The sequence below is a fragment of the Pogona vitticeps genome, chromosome 2, assembly GCF_051106095.1.
Source record: "Pogona vitticeps strain Pit_001003342236 chromosome 2, PviZW2.1, whole genome shotgun sequence".
Classification (NCBI taxonomy): Eukaryota; Metazoa; Chordata; class Lepidosauria; order Squamata; family Agamidae; genus Pogona; species Pogona vitticeps.
Window position 1 is genome coordinate 269,230,746 of NC_135784.1, and position 14,822 is coordinate 269,245,567.

At 40.7% G+C, this 14,822-nt stretch overlaps 2 long non-coding RNA genes across 6 annotated transcripts; one reads left to right on the forward strand and one right to left on the reverse strand.

Annotated features, from left to right (window-relative positions):
• Positions 1-712: 712 nt before the first annotated feature.
• Positions 713-6,885, reverse strand: LOC140706023 (uncharacterized). 3 transcript variants are annotated; one of them, XR_013542196.1, is made up of 4 exons: positions 5,777-6,299; positions 2,413-2,570; positions 1,219-2,156; positions 713-1,100 (listed from the first exon to the last, which is right to left on the reverse strand). It is a non-coding gene; the product is annotated as an uncharacterized LOC140706023 (long non-coding RNA). The 3 variants fall into 3 exon arrangements; XR_013542194.1 differs by having other exon boundaries at positions 713-2,156; positions 5,777-6,861; XR_013542195.1 differs by lacking the exon at positions 2,413-2,570 and having other exon boundaries at positions 713-2,156; positions 5,777-6,885.
• An 81-nt stretch (positions 6,886-6,966) lies between these two features.
• Positions 6,967-13,185, forward strand: LOC140706566 (uncharacterized). Of its 3 annotated transcripts, XR_013542199.1 has the most exons (4): positions 7,598-8,120; positions 11,328-11,485; positions 11,742-12,679; positions 12,798-13,185. It is a non-coding gene; the product is annotated as an uncharacterized LOC140706566 (long non-coding RNA). The 3 variants fall into 3 exon arrangements; XR_013542197.1 differs by having other exon boundaries at positions 7,014-8,120; positions 11,742-13,185; XR_013542198.1 differs by lacking the exon at positions 11,328-11,485 and having other exon boundaries at positions 6,967-8,120; positions 11,742-13,185.
• The last annotated feature ends 1,637 nt before the right edge of the window (positions 13,186-14,822 follow it).

Consider the following 14,822-nt stretch of genomic DNA (forward strand, 5'->3'; position numbering starts at 1 on the left):
CAATACATTAAATAGTAAGACCTTCTAAATAGGAGACAATTTTAAAGTCATGGTTAAAAAACAACAACAAGCCTCTTCTGTTATGAATGATTTTGGGGACCTTCTGATATAGTGTAACAATAAATTAAATAATTAGACTTTTCTAAATAGGAGACAATTTTAAAACAATGGTTAAAACAAACAAACAAACCTTTTGTTACGATATAGCTGTTTAAGCCTTTTTCACGATTTCTACTCTTATGTTATATAGAAACTAGGATTTCTCATTGCAACAAATCAAATTTACCCCAAGGGCTTCCCTTGAGAATGTGCAGTAACAAAGGTTGCAACTTAAAGACCTGTTTGTAATTTGCGGAAGGTTGGGCGAGGCTGAAGGGGGTTTGGCTAGAAAACGGGTGGCCCCAGGGCATGTCTCGGCAAGCCCTTAGGCCGCCTGGGGCTGAAATTCCACAGCGGTGATTTCAGGGACCTTCTGTGCATGCTCACAGCAGAGACCGGGACACTTGCACCCACCCCAAGGTTGCTACCAGGGGCTTGTGGGGTTTTTCATGCCCCCTGTGCCCCCTCCAAGTCTCAGAGAGAGCTTGCCTGAAGACCCAGAAAATCTAAGAATAAAATGCAGATCTGCAGAAGCCCTATTCCTATTTACCACAAAGCCAAAGCAAACAAAAGTGCAAGAAAGTCAGCCTGCACCCTGATGGGGGTGTGTGTGTGATGAGGAGGATCTTTATTTTATTTATTTATTTGATTTATACCCTGCCCATCTGGTCTAAAAGACCACAATACAAAAAAACACACACAAACAGAATACAACAATAGAATAGAAAATACATAAGGAGAGAATAAACAGAAAAGTCAGATATTAACTGGAGGGAAGGCCTGAATGTATAGCCATGTTTTTAATTGACTTTTAAAAGTGCCCAAAGTGGGGACCGCATGGATCTCAGGAGGGAGATTGTTCCAGAGGCGAGGAGTCACCACCAAGAAGGCCCGGTTTCGTGTCCTTTCCTTCCGGGCCTCCCTCGGCGTTAGGCTGCTCAACCTCACATCCTGGCTCGTGCAGGTAGATCCACCATATTTATGTGTGGCTGCTGTTGTACCTGGTCATAATAAATGAAATAAATATACCTTCTAGTACCACTATCAAAAGCATCAGTGTTTTTAGAGTGTGTTAAGTTGTATTTCCACAATGGGTGCTCAAAGATATTGAAGATTTACCAAGTAATATTTCTACATTGTCACCTTAACCAATTTCCAACCTCTCTGGCTCCTTCTGCAAAATACAAAAATAAAACTCACTTAGGAGTACACGTTTATAATAGGTTAAAACAATTATTTATTGTAAGGAATCAGCGCAGTTTGGCTGTGAGGTGAAAAAATAAGTCCTTTCTGTTTCCCAATGAAAATCTGTGGACAGCAGGATCACTGAAATTTCAGACACTTGAATGCAGATTTAGTAGGTAGGCATGAAATAGTAAGGAGCAATAAGTAGAACAGTACACAATCCCCCCATGCTTTTAGTAAAATGACTTTAATACTCTCCAAGTAAAAATGTTTTCCACATGTTTATACCCAAGGAAGATTCCTAGAATCTCTCTCTCTCCCTGTGTGTGTGTTAAAGCCCCTTTTGATTTTCCAGGCATCCTTCATAGAGCTTTGAGCCATAGCCTTCTCAACATCTTTCACAAACAGAATCGTCAAGTTAAGAAAGTCAAAGTGACCATCCGCCCTCAAATGCCTAGAGACTTTTGAAATAAGCTTGCAACTTAAAAGACCATGTGCCACCAATCTTCAACATCTCCGGCTCCTTCTGCAAAATACAAAAAACACCCACTATGAAGTGTACATTTTAAAAAAAAGTTAAAACAATTATTTATTGCAAGGAATCAGCACAGTCTGGCTGTTAGGTGAAATTTCACTGAGATTTCAGACGCTTGAATTCACATCACAATCAGGGCTGCTCAGGACCAAATAGGTCCAAAGCCGAACTGTCAAAAGGGTGCTCCAGAGAGAGCTGCGAGGGAGTGCTAATAGTTTATGAATTAAACTCAGTTTCAATACTCAGAATCCTCAGTGCTGAAAAAAGTGTTAAGAAATTCTAAAACGTTGAGCTTGCTGAGGATGTCTTGCCTGCCTGGCATAGTTAGTCCATTTTCCTGCAACACAGAAAGGGAAAAGAAGGGTTTATTTCTTTGCACATCTAGTATAAGTGAAACTCTAACCATGGCACATGTAAAGCAAAAGGCTACATCGTTTTTGTTTTTTGTCTGAATGCAGTCAGAGGGTTAGAGCAGGTCAATATACAGCTATGGTTCTCAACCTTAGTATTGGTACACCCCAAGGAGATGTGCTGAGGCCTCTGCACCATGCCCAATATACATAGGTTTGTATTTCTGCTTTTAACAGCCATACCAGTGTTACGTTCACAGAGGATACCACAGTAGGGTGCCTCATACTGGAGGAACTGTACAGGGCCCGTTGTCTTTCAAAAGCACAAAATACTCTAAAGGGCACCTCCCCTCCTGGACATTCTTTGTTTGAACGACGGTCATCAGGAAGACGATATAAATCTATTAAAACAAGGACAAATTGATTTAAAAACCATGCATAATGGGAACTTGAGTGTCTTGTTATGCCCAACCTGTAACAAGGTTCCCAATAATTTAGAAGGGATGTTTCCAGGGAGGCCGGCATGCAGGGGGGTAAGCTCCCTAAGAGCTGTACCACCTCTCTTCTTTTCTATAAATATTTTCATTTAGGAAAAATTGCAGGCTGGGGCAATGAACCTGAATCTCACCCTCCCTGAAACATCAACCATGTAGTGCACAAGATACACAGCCCTTCTCCCCTACACCCTGTTCTGTGCCATTATTAGCACTTTTCTACCACAAGCAACAAAGAGATGTTTATAGTTTTGTTTTAAGTCATGGTTTCTATAGTTTCATCCTGAAAAGAGGTTTGAGACATTTGAACCCACATCAGAATCTGGTCAGCTCAGGACCAAATAGGTCCAAAACCGACCTGTCAAAAGGGTACTCCAGAAAGAGCTGTGAGGGAGTGCTAATGGTTTATGAATGAAACTCAATTTCAATATTCAAAATCCTCAGGGCTGGAAAAAAATGTTAAGAAATTCTAAAGTGTTGAGCTTGCTGAGCCTGTCCACTTTCCTGCAACACAAAAAGGGCAAAGAGGGGTTTATTTCCATTTTATTTTTCTGAGCACAGTCAAAAGGTCTATCTAATAGCAGCAGCAACTTTGAATTTCCTGTTTGGGGATACAGATCCCAGAGACCCCAAACCAGCGTGGCTGTTGTTCTGTGAGATGTAGTCTAAATTCTGAATTAATATAAATAATAGTCACAAATACCTAAAAACTTCAGCAGCAATTTATGTTGGAGTTATTTTAGCCTCATATGCAGCCTTTAGTAGATATGATGGGAGATACCTTTCTGGGGGTGAGGTGACTATCAGTAACCAAATATTCCTGACCATGTCTCCAATATCAAAGAGGACATCTCTTTATGACCAAATGTTCCTGCCCTGTCTCCAATGGCATCTCTTTGTTTAAGTGACTTTCCCCCTCTTTTTAGTCATTTTTGAAATTGTAAATAGTCTGTTGAGGCCCTGTTGTTCAAAGCATGCTTGTTTTTAGTTTTCTGATAGCTGTTCAACTGTAAGTAAATGAAATCTTTTTATTTTGTCTCCTGCTAATGTTTCAATGTGGGTTACTGCAGTGGGGGTTACTGAGCCTGTAGGGGCCAGCTGATGAGCAAAAGGGGGGGGGTGTACTAACCTTGGGGGAACTTGAAGCTATTCAGTTTTGTCAAACCTTACAATTAACCTGAGCAGATAGAGTAATTTAACCAAAAAAACATTGAAGCTGCAAAATACAAAACAAGACCAAATTGATTTAAAACATTGCATAATGTGAATTGAGTGCTTTTGCAGCCTGTGGTAATGCACCTGAAATTCTCCATCCCTGAAAATATCTACAGTGCAGTTATAGTGTGCCCTGAGACCTGTTTGCTAACCTGAATATTCAGTTATATAGCAGTCACAGCAAGGAAACTTCATTTTCATGACATACAATACTTTTACATAACTAAATGTATTAACTAATTGTATCATAGTTAACTTACTCAACAAATGTCTGCTAGACATAACCTGTCTTAACTAATGTGGGCTTTAAGTCTCAAAGGACAAGCTTCTCCCGCTTCTGAGATTATACATATTAGTTTGCTTTGTTTGGCTATTGGTCTTCAGAATTTAAGCATGCAGCTCCTTGGAAGGCTAGTTTCACAAAGTGTGTAGGATTGTTTTAATTCTTGAACAGAATGGCATCTTTTCTGTGCAGGCCTCTCCAGGAAGTTAGAATTCAAGTTAACTTTTTAAAAAAGTTGAACTAATGTCACCAGGAAGACGATATAGAACTATTAAAACAAGGCCAGAAATTCCCTGGGAGTGTGACAGCAATGATAAACCATCTCCTTGAACATTTCTCATATTATTAGGGTTGCCACATTTCAGAAGCATCAATTTTTCGGGGGTCAGCATTCTTTATGGTCCAGCTCTCACTTCCATACATCGCTACAGGAAAAACCATATTTTTGACTATGTGGCCCTTTGTTGGCAAGGTGATATCTCTACTTTTTAAGATGCTTATTTGCATTTTCCCACATTCATGGGAATTTTGTTCTGTTTTAAAGGTGTTTGGGAAATGCCTAGACAGTGTCTGGATTCAGGAATGGTGTGGATTGGGGCATTTTCTAAAGAACACAGGACAGGTTGGCCCCAATCTGTATAATCCCTTTATTTGTGTACAGCGGGGGTTGGAGGCTTCTACACAACATAACTCAAAGATAAAATAACACAGAAATCATTCAAACAGGTATTACAGCTATTCTTAATAATCTCTTATTTCTTAATGTACATTCTGTTAGACTAGCATCCCTGAAAGGTAATGGAGAATGTTAACACAGGACATGTCCAATAGCTTTAGGAGACAATGCTGTGCTGAAGATCCAGCAGATGAGAAGCAAAAGAGGCTGGCAGATATGATGGCAAAATGTCTGAAAATAGACAGGGTTGAGCACAAAGAGTAGCATGCCTATCCTATACCCCCATCAGACACAATACCTCCAGACAGGACTGTTTTGCACCAGCCCTGAGACTAGGCACCAAGAATTTCTGCCCCACTCATTTTAAAGGGATGCAGAAAATATTAAAACAAACACAAAGCAAAACAAAAACCTTCCACTGTGCAGAATGTTACTTTTAACAGTGGAACTTTTGTGTGTTATTATATTGACAAAAACAATAGAAAAATTTAAAAAAGATCAAAGACAAAAACATTGTGGCATTGTGGCCTCTTAAAGACTCTCTGCTAAAGTTGCAGCATGGCCCTAACAGAACTACAAAAAATATCTTTTGATAGGGGGGGCATTTCTTTCAAAACATTTAAAAAACAATAGGGGGCACAATTAAATAAAGCAAAAAATGTTTCCTCATGTTCATTTGTGTTATCTCAGAGAAACAGACCACCCCTCCCCCACGTGCTCTGTTGGGCCATTTAACCTTCACTATGCCTTTGAAAAGGGAGGGGGACTCTTCCTTTGAAAAAGCAGGGACAGGCATTCTAAAATCTTAACATTCCCCCATCCCCACCCCCTTCCCAACCATTGCATAATGCTAAAAAACTTATTTTCCAGTGGCCCAAATAAAATGGCTGCTCTATTTCTTCCCAGCCCCCCCCCCCCATTCAAAAGCACGGATCTTACCTCAGCCTCCAACAGCCATGTGGGGAAAGGAAAGAGATGAACGACCCGGGGTTTTTTAAAACCCACAAGGCCCCTTAGAACAGCCTATCAGCAGGCTCGTATCCATAGGCTGAGGCTGAGGAGGAGGAGCTGAAACAAACAGTTAAACTACTACAAACAGTTTTTGGACTACAGATCCCAGAATGCATCTGGGCTAGACACAGGGACTAGCCACTTTCATCATTACATTCAAGACAGCAAACCCCCCCTCCCCCCAGGTTTCTCAGACAGCTATACAATAATGGAATAGTGAACATGTTGTAACAGGCCTTGCAGCTTAACTGAACTGTAGATTGGAACAGGCGAACAACTCACTGGGTTTGCATTAATTATACAACATTAGTTATGTGGTAGCCCTTGGAGGGAGAATTTACATCCCATTTGCAGAGCACATGGATCTGATGTAGGTGGTTCTGTTCCTAGCATCTCAGGTTATTTAAAGAACGTGTATGGAGAAATGGATATGTCGAGAAAATGTACAGAGATAGGCTTAAGGTCAGCAGTGGAAAATATTTATTTTGAAACTTACATGGAAGTGCATGTATATTTCTAATGAATTAGACTTTACAGGTTCACATATCCTAATTGTGGTTTCAGTTGTCCTATATAGACTAAAAAGCCAGAGATATTTTCTTGTATTTAAATTTTTATTGCTTTAAATTCAGTCTAATATTTAGACCCCTGAACGATTGTGCAAGTAGATAGCAATTAGAGGGATTGTTCTTTTTAAGATTTAGTAGGATAGGAAAAATTTGAAGGACAGCTGTATTGATATAAGGAGGATGAATGGAAAGAAGGGGATTTTGGTCATATACTGCAAGATTCTGCATGGATTGCAGAATAAACCTTATATTTAATATATTGATGACATCTCCGCATCAAATTGTGTATCTACTGTCTACCGTAGGTTTCCCAGACACACACATTGCATCAACCTCGAGAAAAGTCAAACATTAACGCCGTAGAGAAGCTCTATTCATTCAGCAAAAACAAGATTGTGGCGCTGATCATCAACTTCTTATAACAAAACTCTGGCAAAGAAAGCTGCAACTACTGTACATTTACAATAGTTTCATACGCTAGCAAGATTATGCTCAAAATCTTCAAATCCATATTTTATTTCTGGGACTTCTCAGTCCACATACTGCTGAAGCCTTCCTTGAAGATTTTGAGCATAATCTTGCTAGCGTATGAAACTATTGTAAATGTACAGTAGTTGCAGCTTTCTTTGCCAGAGTTTTGTTATAAGAAGTTGATGATCAGCGCCACAATCTTGTTTTTGCTGAATGAATAGAGCTTCTCTACGGCGTTAATGTTTGACTTTTCTCGAGGTTGATGCAATGTGTGTGTCTGGGAAACCTACGGTAGACAGTAGATACACAATTTGATGCGGAGATGTCATCAATATATTAAATATAAGGTTTATTCTGCAATCCATGCAGAATCTTGCAGTATATGACCAAAATCCCCTTCTTTCCATTCATCCTCCTTATATCAATACAGCTGTCCTTCAAATTTTTCCTATCCTACTAAATCTTAAAAAGAACAATCCCTCTAATTGCTATCTACTTGCACAATCGTTCAGGGGTCTAAATATTAGACTGAATTTAAAGCAATAAAAATTTAAATACAAGAAAATATCTCTGGCTTTTTAGTCTATATAGGACAACTGAAACCACAATTAGGATATGTGAACCTGTAAAGTCTAATTCATTAGAAATATACATGCACTTCCATGTAAGTTTCAAAATAAATATTTTCCACTGCTGACCTTAAGCCTATCTCTGTACATTTTCTCGACATATCCATTTCTCCATACACGTTCTTTAAATAACCTGAGATGCTAGGAACAGAACCACCTACATCAGATCCATGTGCTCTGCAAATGGGATGTAAATTCTCCCTCCAAGGGCTACCACATAACTAATGTTGTATAATTAATGCAAACCCAGTGAGTTGTTCGCCTGTTCCAATCTACAGTTCAGTTAAGCTGCAAGGCCTGTTACAACATGTTCACTATTCCATTATTGTATAGCTGTCTGAGAAACCTGGGGGGAGGGGGGGTTTGCTGTCTTGAATGTAATGATGAAAGTGGCTAGTCCCTGTGTCTAGCCCAGATGCATTCTGGGATCTGTAGTCCAAAAACTGTTTGTAGTAGTTTAACTGTTTGTTTCAGCTCCTCCTCCTCAGCCTCAGCCTATGGATACGAGCCTGCTGATAGGCTGTTCTAAGGGGCCTTGTGGGTTTTAAAAAACCCCGGGTCGTTCATCTCTTTCCTTTCCCCACATGGCTGTTGGAGGCTGAGGTAAGATCCGTGCTTTTGAATGGGGGGGGGGGGGCTGGGAAGAAATAGAGCAGCCATTTTATTTGGGCCACTGGAAAATAAGTTTTTTAGCATTATGCAATGGTTGGGAAGGGGGTGGGGATGGGGGAATGTTAAGATTTTAGAATGCCTGTCCCTGCTTTTTCAAAGGAAGAGTCCCCCTCCCTTTTCAAAGGCATAGTGAAGGTTAAATGGCCCAACAGAGCACGTGGGGGAGGGGTGGTCTGTTTCTCTGAGATAACACAAATGAACATGAGGAAACATTTTTTGCTTTATTTAATTGTGCCCCCTATTGTTTTTTAAATGTTTTGAAAGAAATGCCCCCCCTATCAAAAGATATTTTTTGTAGTTCTGTTAGGGCCATGCTGCAACTTTAGCAGAGAGTCTTTAAGAGGCCACAATGCCACAATGTTTTTGTCTTTGATCTTTTTTAAATTTTTCTATTGTTTTTGTCAATATAATAACACACAAAAGTTCCACTGTTAAAAGTAACATTCTGCACAGTGGAAGGTTTTTGTTTTGCTTTGTGTTTGTTTTAATATTTTCTGCATCCCTTTAAAATGAGTGGGGCAGAAATTCTTGGTGCCTAGTCTCAGGGCTGGTGCAAAACAGTCCTGTCTGGAGGTATTGTGTCTGATGGGGGTATAGGATAGGCATGCTACTCTTTGTGCTCAACCCTGTCTATTTTCAGACATTTTGCCATCATATCTGCCAGCCTCTTTTGCTTCTCATCTGCTGGATCTTCAGCACAGCATTGTCTCCTAAAGCTATTGGACATGTCCTGTGTTAACATTCTCCATTACCTTTCAGGGATGCTAGTCTAACAGAATGTACATTAAGAAATAAGAGATTATTAAGAATAGCTGTAATACCTGTTTGAATGATTTCTGTGTTATTTTATCTTTGAGTTATGTTGTGTAGAAGCCTCCAACCCCCGCTGTACACAAATAAAGGGATTATACAGATTGGGGCCAACCTGTCCTGTGTTCTTTAGAAAATGCCCCAATCCACACCATTCCTGAATCCAGACACTGTCTAGGCATTTCCCAAACACCTTTAAAACAGAACAAAATTCCCATGAATGTGGGAAAATGCAAATAAGCATCTTAAAAAGTAGAGATATCACCTTGCCAACAAAGGGCCACATAGTCAAAAATATGGTTTTTCCTGTAGCGATGTATGGAAGTGAGAGCTGGACCATAAAGAATGCTGACCCCCGAAAAATTGATGCTTCTGAAATGTGGCAACCCTAATAATATGAGAAATGTTCAAGGAGATGGTTTATCATTGCTGTCACACTCCCAGGGAATTTCTGGCCTTGTTTTAATAGTTCTATATCGTCTTCCTGGTGACATTAGTTCAACTTTTTTAAAAAGTTAACTTGAATTCTAACTTCCTGGAGAGGCCTGCACAGAAAAGATGCCATTCTGTTCAAGAATTAAAACAATCCTACACACTTTGTGAAACTAGCCTTCCAAGGAGCTGCATGCTTAAATTCTGAAGACCAATAGCCAAACAAAGCAAACTAATATGTATAATCTCAGAAGCGGGAGAAGCTTGTCCTTTGAGACTTAAAGCCCACATTAGTTAAGACAGGTTATGTCTAGCAGACATTTGTTGAGTAAGTTAACTATGATACAATTAGTTAATACATTTAGTTATGTAAAAGTATTGTATGTCATGAAAATGAAGTTTCCTTGCTGTGACTGCTATATAACTGAATATTCAGGTTAGCAAACAGGTCTCAGGGCACACTATAACTGCACTGTAGATATTTTCAGGGATGGAGAATTTCAGGTGCATTACCACAGGCTGCAAAAGCACTCAATTCACATTATGCAATGTTTTAAATCAATTTGGTCTTGTTTTGTATTTTGCAGCTTCAATGTTTTTTTGGTTAAATTACTCTATCTGCTCAGGTTAATTGTAAGGTTTGACAAAACTGAATAGCTTCAAGTTCCCCCAAGGTTAGTACACCCCCCCCCTTTTGCTCATCAGCTGGCCCCTACAGGCTCAGTAACCCCCACTGCAGTAACCCACATTGAAACATTAGCAGGAGACAAAATAAAAAGATTTCATTTACTTACAGTTGAACAGCTATCAGAAAACTAAAAACAAGCATGCTTTGAACAACAGGGCCTCAACAGACTATTTACAATTTCAAAAATGACTAAAAAGAGGGGGAAAGTCACTTAAACAAAGAGATGCCATTGGAGACAGGGCAGGAACATTTGGTCATAAAGAGATGTCCTCTTTGATATTGGAGACATGGTCAGGAATATTTGGTTACTGATAGTCACCTCACCCCCAGAAAGGTATCTCCCATCATATCTACTAAAGGCTGCATATGAGGCTAAAATAACTCCAACATAAATTGCTGCTGAAGTTTTTAGGTATTTGTGACTATTATTTATATTAATTCAGAATTTAGACTACATCTCACAGAACAACAGCCACGCTGGTTTGGGGTCTCTGGGATCTGTATCCCCAAACAGGAAATTCAAAGTTGCTGCTGCTATTAGATAGACCTTTTGACTGTGCTCAGAAAAATAAAATGGAAATAAACCCCTCTTTGCCCTTTTTGTGTTGCAGGAAAGTGGACAGGCTCAGCAAGCTCAACACTTTAGAATTTCTTAACATTTTTTTCCAGCCCTGAGGATTTTGAATATTGAAATTGAGTTTCATTCATAAACCATTAGCACTCCCTCACAGCTCTTTCTGGAGTACCCTTTTGACAGGTCGGTTTTGGACCTATTTGGTCCTGAGCTGACCAGATTCTGATGTGGGTTCAAATGTCTCAAACCTCTTTTCAGGATGAAACTATAGAAACCATGACTTAAAACAAAACTATAAACATCTCTTTGTTGCTTGTGGTAGAAAAGTGCTAATAATGGCACAGAACAGGGTGTAGGGGAGAAGGGCTGTGTATCTTGTGCACTACATGGTTGATGTTTCAGGGAGGGTGAGATTCAGGTTCATTGCCCCAGCCTGCAATTTTTCCTAAATGAAAATATTTATAGAAAAGAAGAGAGGTGGTACAGCTCTTAGGGAGCTTACCCCCCTGCATGCCGGCCTCCCTGGAAACATCCCTTCTAAATTATTGGGAACCTTGTTACAGGTTGGGCATAACAAGACACTCAAGTTCCCATTATGCATGGTTTTTAAATCAATTTGTCCTTGTTTTAATAGATTTATATCGTCTTCCTGATGACCGTCGTTCAAACAAAGAATGTCCAGGAGGGGAGGTGCCCTTTAGAGTATTTTGTGCTTTTGAAAGACAACGGGCCCTGTACAGTTCCTCCAGTATGAGGCACCCTACTGTGGTATCCTCTGTGAACGTAACACTGGTATGGCTGTTAAAAGCAGAAATACAAACCTATGTATATTGGGCATGGTGCAGAGGCCTCAGCACATCTCCTTGGGGTGTACCAATACTAAGGTTGAGAACCATAGCTGTATATTGACCTGCTCTAACCCTCTGACTGCATTCAGACAAAAAACAAAAACGATGTAGCCTTTTGCTTTACATGTGCCATGGTTAGAGTTTCACTTATACTAGATGTGCAAAGAAATAAACCCTTCTTTTCCCTTTCTGTGTTGCAGGAAAATGGACTAACTATGCCAGGCAGGCAAGACATCCTCAGCAAGCTCAACGTTTTAGAATTTCTTAACACTTTTTTCAGCACTGAGGATTCTGAGTATTGAAACTGAGTTTAATTCATAAACTATTAGCACTCCCTCGCAGCTCTCTCTGGAGCACCCTTTTGACAGTTCGGCTTTGGACCTATTTGGTCCTGAGCAGCCCTGATTGTGATGTGAATTCAAGCGTCTGAAATCTCAGTGAAATTTCACCTAACAGCCAGACTGTGCTGATTCCTTGCAATAAATAATTGTTTTAACTTTTTTTTAAAATGTACACTTCATAGTGGGTGTTTTTTGTATTTTGCAGAAGGAGCCGGAGATGTTGAAGATTGGTGGCACATGGTCTTTTAAGTTGCAAGCTTATTTCAAAAGTCTCTAGGCATTTGAGGGCGGATGGTCACTTTGACTTTCTTAACTTGACGATTCTGTTTGTGAAAGATGTTGAGAAGGCTATGGCTCAAAGCTCTATGAAGGATGCCTGGAAAATCAAAAGGGGCTTTAACACACACACAGGGAGAGAGAGAGATTCTAGGAATCTTCCTTGGGTATAAACATGTGGAAAACATTTTTACTTGGAGAGTATTAAAGTCATTTTACTAAAAGCATGGGGGGATTGTGTACTGTTCTACTTATTGCTCCTTACTATTTCATGCCTACCTACTAAATCTGCATTCAAGTGTCTGAAATTTCAGTGATCCTGCTGTCCACAGATTTTCATTGGGAAACAGAAAGGACTTATTTTTTCACCTCACAGCCAAACTGCGCTGATTCCTTACAATAAATAATTGTTTTAACCTATTATAAACGTGTACTCCTAAGTGAGTTTTATTTTTGTATTTTGCAGAAGGAGCCAGAGAGGTTGGAAATTGGTTAAGGTGACAATGTAGAAATATTACTTGGTAAATCTTCAATATCTTTGAGCACCCATTGTGGAAATACAACTTAACACACTCTAAAAACACTGATGCTTTTGATAGTGGTACTAGAAGGTATATTTATTTCATTTATTATGACCAGGTACAACAGCAGCCACACATAAATATGGTGGATCTACCTGCACGAGCCAGGATGTGAGGTTGAGCAGCCTAACGCCGAGGGAGGCCCGGAAGGAAAGGACACGAAACCGGGCCTTCTTGGTGGTGACTCCTCGCCTCTGGAACAATCTCCCTCCTGAGATCCATGCGGTCCCCACTTTGGGCACTTTTAAAAGTCAATTAAAAACATGGCTATACATTCAGGCCTTCCCTCCAGTTAATATCTGACTTTTCTGTTTATTCTCTCCTTATGTATTTTCTATTCTATTGTTGTATTCTGTTTGTGTGTGTTTTTTTGTATTGTGGTCTTTTAGACCAGATGGGCAGGGTATAAATCAAATAAATAAATAAAATAAAGATCCTCCTCATCACACACACACCCCCATCAGGGTGCAGGCTGACTTTCTTGCACTTTTGTTTGCTTTGGCTTTGTGGTAAATAGGAATAGGGCTTCTGCAGATCTGCATTTTATTCTCAGATTTTCTGGGTCTTCAGGCAAGCTCTCTCTGAGACTTGGAGGGGGCACAGGGGGCATGAAAAACCCCACAAGCCCCTGGTAGCAACCTTGGGGTGGGTGCAAGTGTCCCGGTCTCTGCTGTGAGCATGCACAGAAGGTCCCTGAAATCACCGCTGTGGAATTTCAGCCCCAGGCGGCCTAAGGGCTTGCCGAGACATGCCCTGGGGCCACCCATTTTCTAGCCAAACCCCCTTCAGCCTCGCCCAACCTTCCGCAAATTACAAACAGGTCTTTAAGTTGCAACCTTTGTTACTGCACATTCTCAAGGGAAGCCCTTGGGGTAAATTTGATTTGTTGCAATGAGAAATCCTAGTTTCTATATAACATAAGAGTAGAAATCGTGAAAAAGGCTTAAACAGCTATATCGTAACAAAAGGTTTGTTTGTTTGTTTTAACCATTGTTTTAAAATTGTCTCCTATTTAGAAAAGTCTAATTATTTAATTTATTGTTACACTATATCAGAAGGTCCCCAAAATCATTCATAACAGAAGAGGCTTGTTGTTGTTTTTTAACCATGACTTTAAAATTGTCTCCTATTTAGAAGGTCTTACTATTTAATGTATTGTTACAGTATATCAGAAGATCCACAAAATCATTCGTAAGAGAAGAAGCTTGCTGTTCTTGTTTACTAACCATGGCTTTAAAATTGTCTCCCATTTAGAAGGACTAATTATTTAATTTACTGTTACAGCATATCAGAAGGGCCCCCAAAATCCCTGGTGTGAATTTCAGCCCCCAGCGGCCTAAAGGCATGCTGAGGCATGCCCTACGGCCACCCCTTTCTAGCCAAACCCCTTGAACTGCTCCCCATTGGTCCACAGGGCCGCGGAGGTGGCACAACCCCTCGGGGACCAATCCTCAGGCCACCCTAGGGTCACGGGGGACCCCTGCCTCTAGGAAAAGGCTCCTATAGGCTCACGGGCCCCCCCGAAATCCCTGACGTCACGCAGGGGGCTGGGGCAAGCCGAGACATGGTCTACGACCACCCCTTTTCTAGCCAAGGACCTCCAACCGCTCCCCATTGGCCTACGGGGTCGTGGGGTGGCACAACCCCTCGGGGTCCAATCCTCAGGCACCCCTAGGGTCACGGGGGACCCCGGACTCTAGGGAAAGACCCCTATAGGCCCATGGGGACCCCCACAACCCCTGACGTCACCGTTCGGACCACCCCTTCCGCCGGAAGGGGCCTGGGTCCAGCCTAGGCGCCGGAAGTCCCTCCCCTTCCAGTCCAGGGTCCCAAAAGGGGGCGTGGCACCTGTCAAAATTGAGTTTGATGAGAGCTACCATTATCCTACTACTATCGTGAGCCTTCCTTTCTCCAGTGATCATGCCCAAAATCTAACTAACAGAAGAGAAGACTCCTTGTATCAGTAGAATTTAAGTGTTGCCTCAGTGATCCAGCGGGTCTGCTAGTTAAGACTACCAACTGGATTTAAGCATATATCTGATTGACATTGACAAATACATTTTTCCATAGATTATTTTTTGAA